Source organism: Hyaena hyaena, unplaced genomic scaffold (genome assembly GCF_003009895.1).
Source record: "Hyaena hyaena isolate Hyena2069 unplaced genomic scaffold, ASM300989v1 scaffold_651, whole genome shotgun sequence".
NCBI classification, from domain to species: domain Eukaryota; kingdom Metazoa; phylum Chordata; class Mammalia; order Carnivora; family Hyaenidae; genus Hyaena; species Hyaena hyaena.
Genome location: NW_024081282.1, coordinates 5,177 through 11,629, shown reverse-complemented (window position 1 = coordinate 11,629; position 6,453 = coordinate 5,177).

Genomic DNA, 6,453 nt, shown 5'->3' with positions numbered 1-6,453 from the left:
CTGTGACTTTACTTACTAACTGCATGTCTCTAAGAGCATTTTTCTGTCCAATTCAGGACACTATGTAAATGCAGAATACATTTGAAAGTCTTTATGAATTCATGTCTAAGCTGAAAATTATTCTCCCCATCAAGGAGTGAATATGAATACCATACAATACTACTAAATTGAAACAGAGTAAAATAGAGATTGAGGATGACTTAACTCATTTTTGCTTATTATTTATAATATATGCAAGGCTTATGCAAGTTATACTTTTAACAAAGCTCCTCAATGTTTTTTTTAATCTTTTGTTGACTGTCTGTTTTCTTTGTATGTCCGTATTTGTTCTTTATGAAATATATCTATTTAGTTAGGCTCCAACATGCCTTTGGCCTGAAATTCGGTACACTGTGGGATCTAGACCAATGAAATCTAACATATAAACCTTTAGAATGACATTGAAGTTCCAATATTTACTTCTCTAGAAGGAAATTTGTCTTCTAATACATGTTAAAACATTACGCTTTGTGTGTGTGTATGTGTGTGTGTGTGTGAGAGAGAGAGAGAGAGAGAGAGAGAGAGACAGTGAGAGAGAGACAAACAGACAGACATAGACAGATGGACAGGGATGGACAGCACAAACCGGGGAGGGGCAGAGGGAGAAAGATAATCATAAGCTGGTTCCAAGCTCAATGTGAAGATCATGAGTCATGAGATCGTCACCTGAGCCAAAATCAAGAGTCTGCCACTTAACCAACTGAGCCACCCAAGTGCCCCCAAACATTACTCTTTATGTTATCTCATTTTTTTGCCTTTATACCTAATCCGTTTCTACTACCATAAAATAAATATTTATTAATATTTTAATTTATTATTATCTTATTATTATCACAATTACTAATTCTAATCTGATTGAATTTTTAAATTACCTAAACTATTTTAAAAATAATTCATTTCACAACTATATAATGTAAACAGATTTTTTTCACAGATAAGGACACATTGTATTTAGTCGTCAATCTCAAGAAGCTGGGTTAGTACCTGTCATAAAAGAAGTATTCAATAAACATTGATTGAATGAAGGAACAAGCCAATTTTAAGCAATCATACAGAAAATTTTTCTTATTTCAATAAAAATCAATTTTAGTTTCATATATATTTCATATATTTTTAGTTTCATATATACTTTTATATATATTGTATCTTCATATTTTTTTCATATATATTCTTAGTTTCAAAGATATTTTGACATATGTTTTCACATATACTTAGTTTCATATATATTTTGTATATATTTTTGGCAATAAAAATGATCTCATTCTGCTGTTTTGCTGAGTGTAACCCACCCCTAGGTTTTATTCAGGTATTGTTTCTTATATACTTTCTGATAAGATATCCATTGTAATATCAAATTATTCAAGAAAAATAGCTTCAATTTAGTTTTCTCAAAGCAAATGCACTTGGCAAATATCACTCCCCCCCCTTTTAAATTTCAACGAACTCTCCAAGTATCTAGTATTTTGGAGTCAGGAGTTAAATAAAATCATATGTCCTATCTGCTCTGATCATGTCAAAGCATACTTCACAAATTTTCTTTGGAATGTGACATATATTTAAGAAAATATTTCCTATAATAATAATTTCAATAAAAATGTTTTTATTTTGCCATTTAGAAAGTTCTTGGTGGTATAAGATTTGATGAACAACTGACAGCTCTATAAAAAGATGTGGTTTACATTAAAATGGCAATTTGCCTCTATATGCATCATCACATTACTCACTTTGGGTCATAATTATAAGCGTTGCTGAAAGGAACATTTCTTCTCCTGATTTTCATTCTCTATGGATGGAACTCAACTAACATAACATGTTAGTCTCTCCCTTTCCTTCATTTCTCTCTGCCCTAAGATAAGTTGAGTGACTTGTCCAGTTGGTGAATTTCAAGAGAATAGGGGGAGAAGCTTGGCTCTGTTCCATCCTCTTTTTGCTTGGGAGCAAATGTGTTTATGTTTTTCAGAAAAGAGGAAATTGCAGAGAAATGAGCCTGAGCATGTGTGTCCAATTTCCCTCATGTCACTGAGGACTCCTAACCTTGTACTTGAGGATGAGATTCCAATAAACCCAACAGACCCTAGAGCTTGGAGGCTACGAAGCTGAGTATCCATTTTTTGGAATCATTTTGTATTGGGGAAACAGAAATTAGACTTCAGACACAGCCAAGTTAGATGAACCTTAGTAAAATCACTGGGCTTAAAGTTGAATCTCATAATGGTTATGAAATCACCTAAAGAATGGTGACTGTACCATAGGAAAAAGAGCTGGGGAAACCTGGGTGGCTTAGTTGGTTAAGCATTTGACTTTGACTCAGGTCATGATATTGTGGTCCATGGGTTCTAGCCCATGTTGGGGTCTGTGTCAGGCTGTGCTGACAGCCTAGAGCCTGGAGTCTGCTTCAGAGTCTGTGTCTCCCTTTTTCTCTGCTGTTCCCCCACTCATCTTCTGACTCTCTCTCTCTCTCTCAAAAATGAATAAACACTAAAACAAATAAAAAAAGAGCTATGCAAATCTGAAATTGACCAGTCCTAACATAGCCTAAGACCAAACCTCCTCAGGAAAGGTGATCTGTCAGCATTCCACTGAAGAGCATTCCACAATGAAAACTTTTACAAGGGTTAGGTCATTCAGCATCTGCTTTCATTGATCCACAATTTCTGAAACCAATAGAAATTTTCAAAGGAGGCTAAAAATGTTGACTAAATGACCAAAAAATAAGAGAAATAATTGGAACTTGTAAAAGAAGTGAAAGTATAATGATTTTAGGTAGTAAGGCAGTAAAATCGGTAGAGCTTCTGGTAGTTGTGAATGTCTAGAGAGAAGTTGATTCAGAACCCATATTGCAGGCTTGGAGGAAAAGAGAAAGAGCAGGTTTGGTTAGAAGAGGAATAAAATAATTTCATACACATAACATTGGAGGTATTTGTGAGGCATCAGGGTAAATATGTTCCAGAAATGATAATGAGGGAATGCATCCTTGAAGTTCAGCTGAGGGGTATATGTTATGGTGGGATATATAATTTTGGAATAACCCAACATATAAATACTAGGGAAAATCATGTGACTGGATAGGAATGCCATGATACACAAATTATTGACTTTGGTAAGGGGCCTTGGAGAGGAGCCTTGGAACAATGTGGCAAATACAAGAGAAAGAATTGGAAAGAAAACATAGGACATAGTGGCTGAGGGATACCAGGAGAGAGTAATGTCATCACAGAATCTACATTTTTGCACAAACACTCAGGGCTGCATCAGATATACTCAAGTCCATCCCAGATCATTAATCATATTATCCAACAGTAACATATAATCCTAAATATATTCATTCACACCTCTATGGTTTCATTTCTGAATTCAATTCAGAATTTAGAAAGGCTGTATTATTTTAAAAAATAACACTTCCCAAAGCTTGGGTAAGAATATTTTTATCTATTCTAAGTAATGTTTGAAAAAAATTTAAATAACTCAAAAGACCTTATCACCTAGCATGTGAAGTCTATTATTTGAAAACAAACTCATAGGGTGAGTGATCTACAGGAATAATTTCCTTAAAGTGTGTGTTTTTTTTTTCTTGTCACATAATTTTTAAATTTCCTTTACCATATACTACAGGCCTTTAGAGATATACTGGGAGTATTTTGTGTAAGTAAGTTATTTAAGAGGAGGAATTTACATGTATCTAAGTTTCATTTTTACTACAGTTAACGATTAAGCAATTCATTTGGATTTAAGAGCACCCACTCTTAAAGTGAGTTTATGCCATGTCGTAAACTTGACATTCAGTTTGTTTCCATTTTGGCAAATGCTTCATGGATGTGTTTTAATGAATTATTTTCCTCTCAAAATGAAGCTATAGTAGCAATGGCATTAGACTTGTAGTCAAGAAACCTGAAATCAAATTTTCATGGTGTAACTCTGTCACTATCTATATTATTGTAGACAGGCCACTTTCACTAGTGAGATCTCTTAAGCGTGTGTAAATAAGTGACCTATATATTTCATATATCATGTCCATTGGAACATGAATATATTTGTTTCAAGAGCTACACTGATTCAAGCATGTTATATTGTTGAAAGATGTGCTATATTGTTTAAATATGCATGGAGAGGAACATCTTCACAAGCCATGTAACATTCATGGGGAGGAAAGCTCATATATTCAGTTGGTTGATAGTTTTAGACAGTTCAAACGGAGAATTGTGTCCATTATTCATATAATTAATGCAAAATATAGACTTGCCCCAGTTCTAGTGACATTTTAAATCCAATCCTGCATATTATATCATAATCTATAAAGGTAAATATATTTTGTTATTTTGTAGCATGGTGTTGCCTTTTATTAAGTAAGTATATATGAAAGTACATATTGTTCATGTCTTTACATAATTTGTTTTATGAGAGCCTGTTTATGATGATTTTCAGAGTGCCAGAGATCTAAGTACATCTCAGACATAACATTGAACATGGGAAGATGACTATTACTTTTACCTTGGTGTGTTGTAATTATGAGAAATATCTGCTGCTAATTTGTCAGTTCTAAGGTATAGCTTTTTGCACACTGTAAATGTAGCTAACAACTGAACAATACATCTCAGGTAAACTTTGTAAATTGTCTTTGTTGAAAAAGAATGGGTTTTGCTATTTCTCTGATTTTTTCTAAGCATACCTGCAATACTGATGAAGTATAAGGCAATGTACACAATTCTTTGGGGTATCAGAATCATGGAAAGAGGTGAAGTATATGGAAATGAATATCTGAATTATTAAAGGTGTAGTAATAGGTTTTGTACTTTGCCAAGTGTGTTTGTGCATTGTCACAATGACAGAATTTTTGTTATAGCCCTAAATGCCAATAATCATTATTTGTTTAAAACATTAACTTGAGAATTGAACTAAGATTTTTCCCTTTCTAAAAGTGAAGATTTATGCAGGTTTCAACATATTTTTAAATGCTCTCAGTTTTTGTTTTTGTTTAGCTCTATTCTGTGAAAATCTTATTTTGTTAGTATAACGATTGTTTTACACATTAAGACTGTATGTAACCCAGAATAAAAACCGTCATACTAAGAATTGGAGAAGTTTACACTAAGTACATCAGTGCCTACCCTTGGAAGGAGAATGAAAATTTGAGAGGAGATTTTCAATTTATAGTTGATAGTTCTTAAATCTGGTCGCAAAGAATCAAGTTTGGATATTCTAAGACATTGTATTAATTCTAATTCACAGTGACAAAATATTACAATTTAATGATATAGAAATGATATGAAACAAATTTTTGTAATAAATATAGCATTTGATAATTTTTGGCATCAAGATACATGAAGGATGCAAAAAAATCAAACAGAAAATATCCAATGATATTTACACGTATCTGGAGATTTCATTCAACCTAATGATTATATTTGTTAATACAGATCTTGGAAAGAGATATCGAAAGACTGAAACCAATACTTTTGATATATGTTGTCAAAAGATGTTCACTTGGTCACGGGGCACTTTCCAGAAGAGTATAGGATAAAAGCTTAACGATCAGACTAGAGAGAAATGGCTCACTGACAGCTAGGAAATCATTCAACTTGACAGCTTTTCATAGATAAAACAGACAAAAAAAACCTCTTAGTGAATCTTGTTGGGTAGGCAGTTCAATATCCATCAATCTATAAAAAGGAATTATAGAAGGAGAAACTGAAATAAAAGCAAATAAATAAATAGCAGAGGATGAAACACTTTCCAATTCATACTTATGAGGCCACCATTATGTTAATACCAAAATCTGATACATTAAGAGAAAACTGCGGAGCAACAGTCCTCATAAACATAAACCAAAGCTCTTTAATGAAATATCAGAAGATTAATTATCGAGGTGTATAAAAAAATACACTGCCTTATAACCAAGTGCAGTGTATCTGAGTTATCTATCTCAAGTTGGCTCAATGTTCAACAGCCAGTTAAAATAACCCATCATATTTACAGATTGAAAAGGAAATTCATATAATTATCTGAATTGAAGCAAAATAAAATGACAAAGTTAACTTCATGTTTAATGAAAACTTTCATTAAACCAATCAAAGAAGGAAACTTCTTAGAACTGATAAATTGAATATTGGACACTGGCATCTAATAGAATTCTTCGTAGTAAAAGAGAAGACTTTCTTCCTGAAATCAGAATCATTTCAGGAATGCACATGGCACCACTTCTTTTCAATTTTTACTGAAAACTGTATTAGGGAGAAGACATAGCTGACATATTATTATACTAGAAATGTAATAACAAAGAAAATAAAACAGATGACATAGAGAATAAAAAAAGGAAAATACATTTTTGTGCACAGAAAATCAAAAGAACAATTCAAAAGCCTGCTAAAATGAAAAGGTGAGTTTAGCTACGTTGCAGAATAAAAGGTCAATGTATTA